Source organism: Chiloscyllium plagiosum, chromosome 23 (genome assembly GCF_004010195.1).
Source record: "Chiloscyllium plagiosum isolate BGI_BamShark_2017 chromosome 23, ASM401019v2, whole genome shotgun sequence".
Lineage (NCBI taxonomy): Eukaryota > Metazoa > Chordata > Chondrichthyes > Orectolobiformes > Hemiscylliidae > Chiloscyllium > Chiloscyllium plagiosum.
In genome coordinates, this window is record NC_057732.1 from 47,588,382 (window position 1) to 47,598,178 (window position 9,797).

At 39.4% G+C, this 9,797-nt stretch overlaps 1 long non-coding RNA gene across 1 annotated transcript in view; it reads right to left on the bottom strand.

Moving 5' to 3' along the window:
* Positions 1-4,980: 4,980 nt before the first annotated feature.
* LOC122561515 overlaps positions 4,981-9,797 on the bottom strand; it is a 16,644-nt gene continuing 11,827 nt past the window's right edge. Inside the window, exon 3 of the long non-coding RNA XR_006315027.1 lies at positions 4,981-5,068. This is a non-coding gene — a long non-coding RNA (uncharacterized LOC122561515). The remainder of the gene's footprint in view (positions 5,069-9,797) is intronic.

Sequence of the window (9,797 nt, forward strand, 5' to 3'; positions counted from 1 at the left end):
GACTCATCAAGGAAGGGTCTACCAAACACTTCAATTTATCTACCAATGAGTCTGTTCGGCCATTCAATATGATCATTCCTGATCTGATGATCTTCAATTCTATTGTTTTGCCTTTTTTCCCAAGCACTTAATTCAATTTCCAATTAAAAACCTGTCCATTTCAGCCTTGAAAATACTTAGCAATCTAACATCTAAAGTCCTCTGCAATAAAGAATTCTATTAATTCACTACCCTCTGACATAAACAAAAATCTTCCTCATTGTTGTCTTAAATAAGCCATCCTTACTATGGGATCATGCTCTCTGGTCCCAGATTCTCCCACAGAGGTAAACAACCTTTCCGCATCTAACCTATCATTCCCCCTATATGCTTCATTCTCCTATATTGCAATGAGTACAGGCCCAACCTACTCAATCTCTGTTCATAAACAAAACTCAACATACCCGGTATCAACTTCATCAACCTACTCTGGGCTGCCTCAAATGTCAGTTTATCTTTGTTTATATACTCAAACTTGACTGGTTCACAGTATTCCAGCTGTAGTCTGACATGAATAGTTTTGGCAATACTCTATCCCTATTGAAATAAAGACGAACAGCCATTTATATTTCCTATCACCTGCTGAACCTGGATTCAACCATTTTGTGGTTTATGCTTAAGGGCCCCCTAAATCCCTTTTTGTTGCAGATTTCTGCAGTCTTTCTCCATTTAAGTAATGTTTAGCCCTTCCATTCTTTCTACCAAAGTGCATAACCTCACATTTTATCGCATTATATTTCATCTGTCAAATGTTTGACCTTTACTTAACCTGTCCATATCTCTTTGTAGGGTTTTTGTGTCATCCACACCATCTGCCTTGAAAACTTGGCTATAGTACCTTCACTTTCCTCATTCAAGTCATTGATATATATATATATATCTCATTAACTAGCTGTATGAGTGGAATATTATTCAATACCTTTTGGAAATCTAAATATATTACATTAACAGGTTTCCCTTTACTCACTATGCTTGTTACCTTTTCAGACACCTCGAGTAGATTTGTTGGGCATGATTTCTAATCATGGAATCGTATTTATTCTGCTGGTGTACTTACCCCATATTAGTTAATTCTAAATCCATTGCTATTGTATCTTTTATAGTAGACTGTAACATTTTTCCAATGTTAAGCTAACTGGTTTATATAGATGTCTGTTTATTGTTTCCCTCCTTTTGCTGAGTCAATGTTTTACATTAGTGTTTTAAAAACATTCAAATTGTGTTATATGTAAAAAGTTTGTCGGTCTTTTTCTTCCATCATAAACTTCTGTTCTAATGTTAAAGCAAACCAAGTAGCATTGTTGGCTTGTATTTCGTACAATGCTTCTAAACTCCAGCAAATAAATCCTAAGCAATTCAATCTTTTCTCATCAGTCCTGCCATCCCAGGAATCAATGTATTAAACCTTCACTGTACTCCCTCTACAGCAAGAACATCCGTCCTCAGGTAAGGAGATCACGACTGCACCCAATATTCCAGGTGTACCCTCTATAATTGCAGCAAGACATCCTTGTTCCTGTATTCAAATCCTCTTGCTGTGAAACCCAATACACAGTTTGCTTTCTGTAGTGTCCACTGCATCTGTGTACTTTCACTGACTGGTGCACAAGGACACCCAGGTCTAATTGAGTATTCCCCTCTCAATTTACAGCCATTCAAATAATAATCTGCCTTCCTATTTTCCTAAGTGGATAACCTCACATTTATCCACATTCTAAATTTTCATAACACATCTAAAACTCTACAGAAATGCACCAGAAGGCTCTCTAAAAGGAATGATTTAACTCAACAAAGTATGATGAGAGTGGTGCTGGGAACACACAGCAGATCAGGCAGCAGCCGAGGAGCAGGAAAATCGACATTTCAGACAAAAGCCCTTCATCAGGATTCCTGCTGTGCGTTTCCAGCACCACTCCAATCTTGACTCTAAGCTCCAGCATCTGCAATACCCACTTTTGCTCAGCAAAGTATGATGTTAATCCCAACACTTATTTAATAAACTTATTTAAACACTGTGGCAAACCCCTTAAATCGATGCCACCTATCAGAACCCCAAAGTGCTATGGGCATTTTTTTTTTACTTTTAACTCCAAAATAAGTTTTTTTAATGAGAACTGCTACAGGCTAAAATAAGACAGGCTGCAACTGTAAACTGTGAGACCGTGGAATGTTATACTTGTGGAAGGTCACGGAAACTTCATAAATTAAGAGATTTTAACAGGGAGAAGTAATGAGGGAACTATATCTCCTCCTCCCAGCAAAAACTTACCTTGTGCAGAACTTATTTTTTGCCTTTCCAGGTGTATACAAAAATGGATTAAAAACTGACTGCTACCCTAGTGTGTGTATTTGCATACAAGCAAGCAATGGGTTTGAGCTCTAGTGCACTATGAAGTTCACAGTTGAAAAACCATTCACGAGTCACCCCTGCTTTGTAGGTAAAAGTATTCTCTCACTGTGAGTGGTCAAGGAAAGCTGTCTAACAAGAAAATCAGAAGTAAATTGAACAACAGAAAGACTTTTGTTTAGATTGTTTGAATAAACTACCTACTAAAAGAAACAGGGCATAAGGATTTCAACGAACAGGTAAATTCCAAGAATCTCAAAATTGGCTAGTCAACTTTCAGTGTTCTAATATCTACTCTTCGCGAATAATCTAATGAAATTGATATGCATATTTTTAACTTTTCTCTATTTTTGGGCTCACTTCATATTACCAATCTATGTGTATGTGTTTGCATTATTAATTATTTTTGGATTACAAAAAAATGAATACAGTTTTTTTTCTGAACTGAAGGAAGCCAAATTTAAAACATCAATTGGTTTGGTCACAGAAAAAGGCATCAACAAGGAATGAGATCCATCCTAAACTAATCTTGATGTGATCTCTCACCCAGGCAATAAATGTTTGTGGCATCCATCTGGAACCACGATAGCCTGGAGAAATGCCCTTATTGGAACACACCATTGAAGGACATGGAATTAAATGTCTGAACAAGCAGTGGAAGCAAATTCAATGATAAATTTCAAAATGGGAAAGGTTAAATAATTTAACGAAAGGATTTAAAACATTAGGGTTTTGAGAAAGGAGCAGGAAAATAGGAGTAATTGAATAACTTTTTCCAAAGAATTGGCAGGGACAAGATGAACCAAATTGTGTCTGTACCATATCATTTAACAATACCAGCAAGCCAACGAGACAAGTCTATAAAATAGGCTAAAGAATGCAAGCTACCATATCAACACTCACCTACCAACTTAATTTCATTTGCTTTCCTAAATCTTTTTATCTTTTATATATAAGTTAAATGGTGAGTCAAAGAGTCTATCGTTTTGCACCTCAATTCTTAATGGAGCTATCTATTGTACATTGTATTGTGTGCTGTGAACTAATAATGTTGTGTGATTCAAGCTGTCCCTGATCATCTACTCTTAAATCATATAAAGGACAAAAGATGCCAATACTTTTAAGTTCAGCATCAAGTCCTGGTGCAATCCCTACCATTTGCTAATTCAGTACTGCCTCTAGTTACCCAGGGTAAATTGTAAATGTCCCAGGGAAGAGCGAGAGATACCTTTTATTGGTTGGCAAATCAAAGCAAGGCGAAAATAAATAATTTCAGAAATGTTTTGAGGATATACCATAATATTCAACTTTCTGATACTCCATATTTGATTAATCTTGCCTCTTATATCAACCCTTGATCATCCAAAATAAATAACTTTCTTTTAACTGTTGTGGTCAGCTGTAGACGATGGTTTGTTATAATTATATTGAGTATCAGATCAGTTTACAAAGAGACGGACAGAAACTATAATTACTGATTAAAATGGAATTTATTTTTAATTGTAGATTCTCAAGATGAAAAATAGCATCATTGTAAGAATGGAGCTGAAACCACTGTAAAAAGTTTTCTGATTTTCTTGTAATTTCTTCCAGGGTTTATTGATGACTATTGGATAAAACAGGCCCATTCACCATGACGGATTGACCTTGGATGCACAACATATTATCTGCCCACATTAGAACTTATATTAATTTGACTATCCCAATCTCTACCTCTATCTTCTCCATGAACACTTTAGCTTGTCTCCTAGATGCTGGCCTGTCATAGTCAATCTAAGCAAGATCACATGGGGTGCACGATTCGTCCCACTGAATGAGAGATAGTGTACCGTTCAATTGTTATGTTTTTCACTACATGACTACATTCGCTTATGTGGCTCACGCTGCTTGAGTGGTGCAAACTCAGAAAAATAAGCAAAGCTGCATAAAGTTTAGGGGTCCTAGCTGGAAGCATGGAGCAGATATTTTAAAGCACTGTAAACAAAATTCCTACTCACATAGAAGCTAGTGCCATCGCTGCATAGCTTCAACATATACAACTGTGCCAAGACAGCAAATCCTAACTGTGTTGCTGTACAATTGTGAAGGCGCTATATTTGGTTCTCTGTAGAATTTCAGGGTCATTCATGTTGTGTTCTGACCCAAACTGGTCAGATCATCAGAAAAGCAACTGGATGAGATTTTAACCTGAGACAATGAAGTTTGAGTTGTTGAAAACTAAATTTAAAGAAAACAAAGAATGCTGAAAGCATTGGAATTATAAAAGTCAGTGAGTGAAAAATGAATAAAATTCAACTAACATTGTGAATGATAGCATTTATCAAAACCATTTTCATTGTGACGTTACAATTGTACTTCGTTCCAAGATAGCTAATATTTGAATAAAAACCATGATAAATTACGAGAGTGCTTTTGTCTTGTGTTTTATAGATTTGTTTTAATTGCTGTGAGGGTCAAGTGATATTGAAAAGGCAACAAGTAAGGAAAACATAGAAAATACTGTAAGGACAGTTAGAGTATTTTGCATAACTACAGAAACTGTACAGAAAACCATAAACCATACCAGTGTGGGAGCTTTTTACTGATAAGGGGTATCATTTCATACTCAACCACCATTCTCGACCAGCAGTAATGAGATAATTGGATTTGTGCACTCAGTCCACTCCTGGGGCAGTTTTCCAGCTGAAATAGAGCAGAGGGCAGATTAAATAGTGATGAGATCTTACTAGAACCCAATAAGAATTAATTACCATTCAACAGACTGAAATCCTATTATGAGAAACTACTGACCTGTTGTTGAGGTTAAGACCTGTAAATGGTGCACATTTTTTGAAAAAGGAAAATTGCCCACTGCCAACTTCTAAATCAAAGATTAATATGCAGATTTCTGGGTTATTAGAGATAACATAGAGCATTTGTTGCAACAATTAACTTTCTTTTTGAAAAATTATGCATACCAATTACATTATTATAAACAGCTCTGAGAAATATGCTTGTGATGTATAATTTCCCATTTAAGCCATGCCCAGGTTTTGACAGCTTTTACATTTTGTTATTAGGATGTGAACTTCGCTGACATGACACTATTTACTGTCCGTCCTGAACTGTCCTTGAGATGAAGGTAGTGATGCACTACCTTCTTGTAGCACTGCAGTCCATTTGGTGAAGTAGCTGGTAGGGAGTCACTTCCAGGATTATTAGATTATTACATTACAGTGTAGAAACAGGCCCTTCGGCCCAACAAGTCCACACCGACCTGCCGAAGCGCAACCCACCCATACCCCTACATTTACCCCTTACCTAACACTATGGGCAATTTAGCATGGCCAATTCACCTGACCTGCACATCTTTGTGACTGTGGGAGGAAACCGGAGCACCCGGAGGAAACCCACGCAGACACGGGGAGAACGTGCAAACTCCACACAGTCAGTCGCCTGAGGCGGGGAGTGAACCCGGGTCTCAGGCGCTGTGAGGCAGCAGTGCTAACCACTGTGCCACCGTGCCGCCCGTGTTTTGTTCAATAGAAGTGAATACATTTCAAAATCAGAACTGTGTATGCCTTGTAATGGAATTTGCGTGTGGTGGTACTTCCTTGCCCAGAATATTACTGGCTGAAAGCAAAATCTTATACTCAGTGAATCTTCTGGGGGTGTATGCTCTGATTTACTCAGATATAATGTTATATCATTCAGTCGTGCTTGCTATAGCAGTAGACAGATTATATCACCAGCTCTGCACAAGGAAAGCTGGACATTCTGAAATAGGTCTTGAAGGTTGTGGCATGACTCCTCAAGGCACTAAGAATAGCATTTAGACAATATTTAACAATTTCAATAATACTTCGTGATTGCAAGCAACGATCACTGTAGGTTTCGATGTACTGTGATTGTTACTGTTACTCATTAATTTCAACAAACAAAAGACAAATAACTTAAGGACATGCTTCTGTTTTACTTTAAAATAGTAAGGCATATCGAAATGTAAAGTGTTATTTCCTATGTTCTCCTCACAGCAAAAATTAATATCAATTACTAACGTGACCCTAACAGGGACAGCACTGTGGCTCAGTCATTAGCACTGTTGCTTCACAGCACCAGGGTTCGATTCCTGCCTCAGGCAACTGTGTGGAGTTTGCACATTCTCCCCGTGTCTGCGTGGGTTTCCTCCGATAGCTCCGGTTTCCTCCTACAATCCAAAGATGTGCTGGCCATGTTAAGTTAGCCCATAGTGTCCAGGGATGTGTAGGTTCACTGCATTAGTCTGGGGTATATGTAGGGGAAGGGGTCTGGGTGGATTACTCTTTGGAGGGTTGGTATGGACTTGTAGGGCCAAAGGGCCTGTTTCCACACTGTAGGGATTCTATTTGTTTCTATGATAATGTATTTGCTGAGAGCAATTAACTCATACTTGACTCGGGGATAAACCTATTAACAGTTGTCAGTTTTCTTAAAGGAACAGGTCATTTTAACCATAACTCGACTTCAACAACAAAATTAGACACAGTACATTACAAATTTATGTGAGTGGGAAAAAATCTGGCAAATGGAGCAGATCATGAGAAAACATGAAACCGCCGATATTGGCAGGAAGAATTAAGAAAAGCACAATGGGGCAGCTCAGTGGGTCAGTGGCTAGCACTGCTGCCTTACAGCGCTGGAGACACAGGATCGATTCGACCCTCTGTTGGCTGACTGAATGGAGTCTGCACATTCTCCCGTGTCTGTGTGGGTTTCTACCGGGTGCTCCGGTTTCCTCCCACAGTCCAATGATGTGTAGGTTAGGTGCATTGGATGTGCTAAATGGCCCATAGTGTCCAGGGAGGTGCAGGCTAGGTGGGTTATCAAAGGGAAATGGAGGGTTACAGAGATAGGATAGGGTCTGGGTGGATTGTTCTTCGGAGGGCCGGTATGGACTTGGTGGATTGAATGGCCTGCTTCCATCAGTAGGGATTCAACGATAATATTGAAATGGTGAATGGTTTCAAAATTGCATGAATTACAAAAGGCTAATATGCAGGGATGGAAAATAATTAAAACAAATGGAGGGAACTAATTGAATGCAAATGTGGGGTGGAGGGCTCTTGTGGTATTGCCCCTACCTCTAAGCCAGGAGAACCAGGTTCAAGTCCTACCTAATCCAAAGGTGTGGAATACAACCCTGGACAGGTTGATTAAAAGTAGGGAGATTATGATTCAGTTATAGAGGGCACTAGTGAGATCACATTTCTTTATTTAAAGGATAATATAAATGGATTGGAAGCAGTTCAGAGAAATGGTAAAATTGTGAATTGTACACGCCGTCATATTATAAATGCAAACTTTTAACACAATTCATTCATCAACTAAGTGCAAAATAACATGTTTTGAATTGATTATGCTGTATTAAAATTACAGATATGTATTATGTAATGGTAAAAACCTTGAAAAAATACAAATGCATTTATACCAGATGTGGTCTGAACCTGGTGTTAGAGCTCAAAGTGACATTGACAGAAAATAAATTAAAGATTTATGGTGCACAAAGTCTGAACCCAAATGGAGTTGGAGGCACTCTGGGCCCTCTGTCTGATTTCCACTTTCCATTTCGATATAAAGCAGTTTGTGATTTTACTGAAGCTAAACTTGTGGGAGACCATTTGAAAAATAGCTGATATTGGATCAACCACCTGCTAACATCCCTCCTAAAGCTCAATTCATTGCCTAAGGTCAGAATTCCCTCTGTGGAGCTGAAAAGCTTTGTAATACTTGGCACTGCCTGTGAGGGGTGACATGTGCATTGACAGATATCCAGTCAGACAGGTGGGAAGTGAAATTTCTCTGACATTTCCACAACGGTCTTAAGATCTCACAGTCTGGAAATTTCTTTTCTTCCCCCTGCTAGGAATGAGTGTTTCTCAAATGCAGTGAAAACAATGATAACCATCAGCGGATTAGCACACGTCCTTTCACCTTCTGGGACTGGGTTCACAATCAGGCCAAACACAAAGGATAAAAGCCTCCTCTGTCTGACGTCAAAAGCTGTTTTTTTTTAAATCCTGGGACCTGAACCAGAGTTGATTGTAGGTGCTTTCTTTCCTGTTATAAAATATCATGCAAAACAATGGAATCTGTGGAAGCAACTCATTCAGCCCTTCAGGTCCCCACTGACTCTCTGAAGAGCAGCCCACCCCGAGCCAGCCCCTTTTCTATCCCTGTAACCTCACATTTTTCATGATTGATCCACCTGGTCTGCACATCTTTGGACTGTGTGTGGAAACTGGAGCACCTGGAGGGAAACCACACAGACACGGGGAGAACATGCAAACTCCACACAGACAGTTTCCTGAGGGTGGGTCCCTGCCACCATGGGGCAGCAATGCTAACCACTGAGCCACTGTGCTGCCCCAGTAGTGGTGACTTAAGGGTGCTTGACTTTTTCTTGCATTACGTTACACTAGATTCCCCAGCTCGTTTTCCACCTTCCTATCATGAACCATGCTGTAAGTGAGATTGGATGTTAAAACAGAGGTAATTGTTGCCAGGAGATGATGCTAAATCACCAACCTCCTTTAATGTGAACTGTAAGATAAAGGTTGTATGGACTGCATGGTCTACTCGGGGTCAATAAAGTGTGACGCTCGAAAATTCACAGCTGGTCAGGCAGCATCTGAGGAGCAAGAGAGTCAACATTTCGGGCCTCACCCTTCATCGGTCTACTCTCATCCATATTATCATGAGGTGATGTTTATGTACCAGATTGTTTGATATTTCTGCATATTTTTTAATGTTTAGTTTGAAGGAAAGATTTGTTATAAATTCAGCCACATTCTTGATGGGACAATTACAGTGTTTATTTCCATTGTTTTTAACTCCAGTTTCTTCTGCTGCTTTTTGGGTTCCTCTATAAAATATGAATTCTAAATAAAGACACTCAAACCAAATTAAATTTTATCTGATGAAGAGGAGGCATTGGCCCAGTGGTATTATCACTGGACTATCAATCCAGAGACCCAGGTAATGTTCTGGGCACCTGGGTTTGGATGCTGCAATTGGCACTTGATGGAATTTGAATTCACTAAAAGTCTGGAAATAAGAATCTAATGATGGCAATTAAACTATTGTCAATTTTCAAAAACCCATCTGATTCACTAATGTCCTTCAGGGAAGGAAACTGCCATCCTTACATGTCTGACCTATATGTGACTCCAGACCTATGGCAATGTGCTTGACTCTTAACTGCCCCCTGAGATGGGCAATAAATGCTGGCCTAGCCAGCCACACACTCATTTCCTTCGTCATTTCCGCCACCTCCAAGCAGACACCACCACCAAGGATATATTTCCCTCCCCACCCCTATCAGCATTCCGGAAAGACCACTCCTTCCGTGACTCCCTCGTCAGATCCACACCCCCCACCAACCCAACCTCCACTC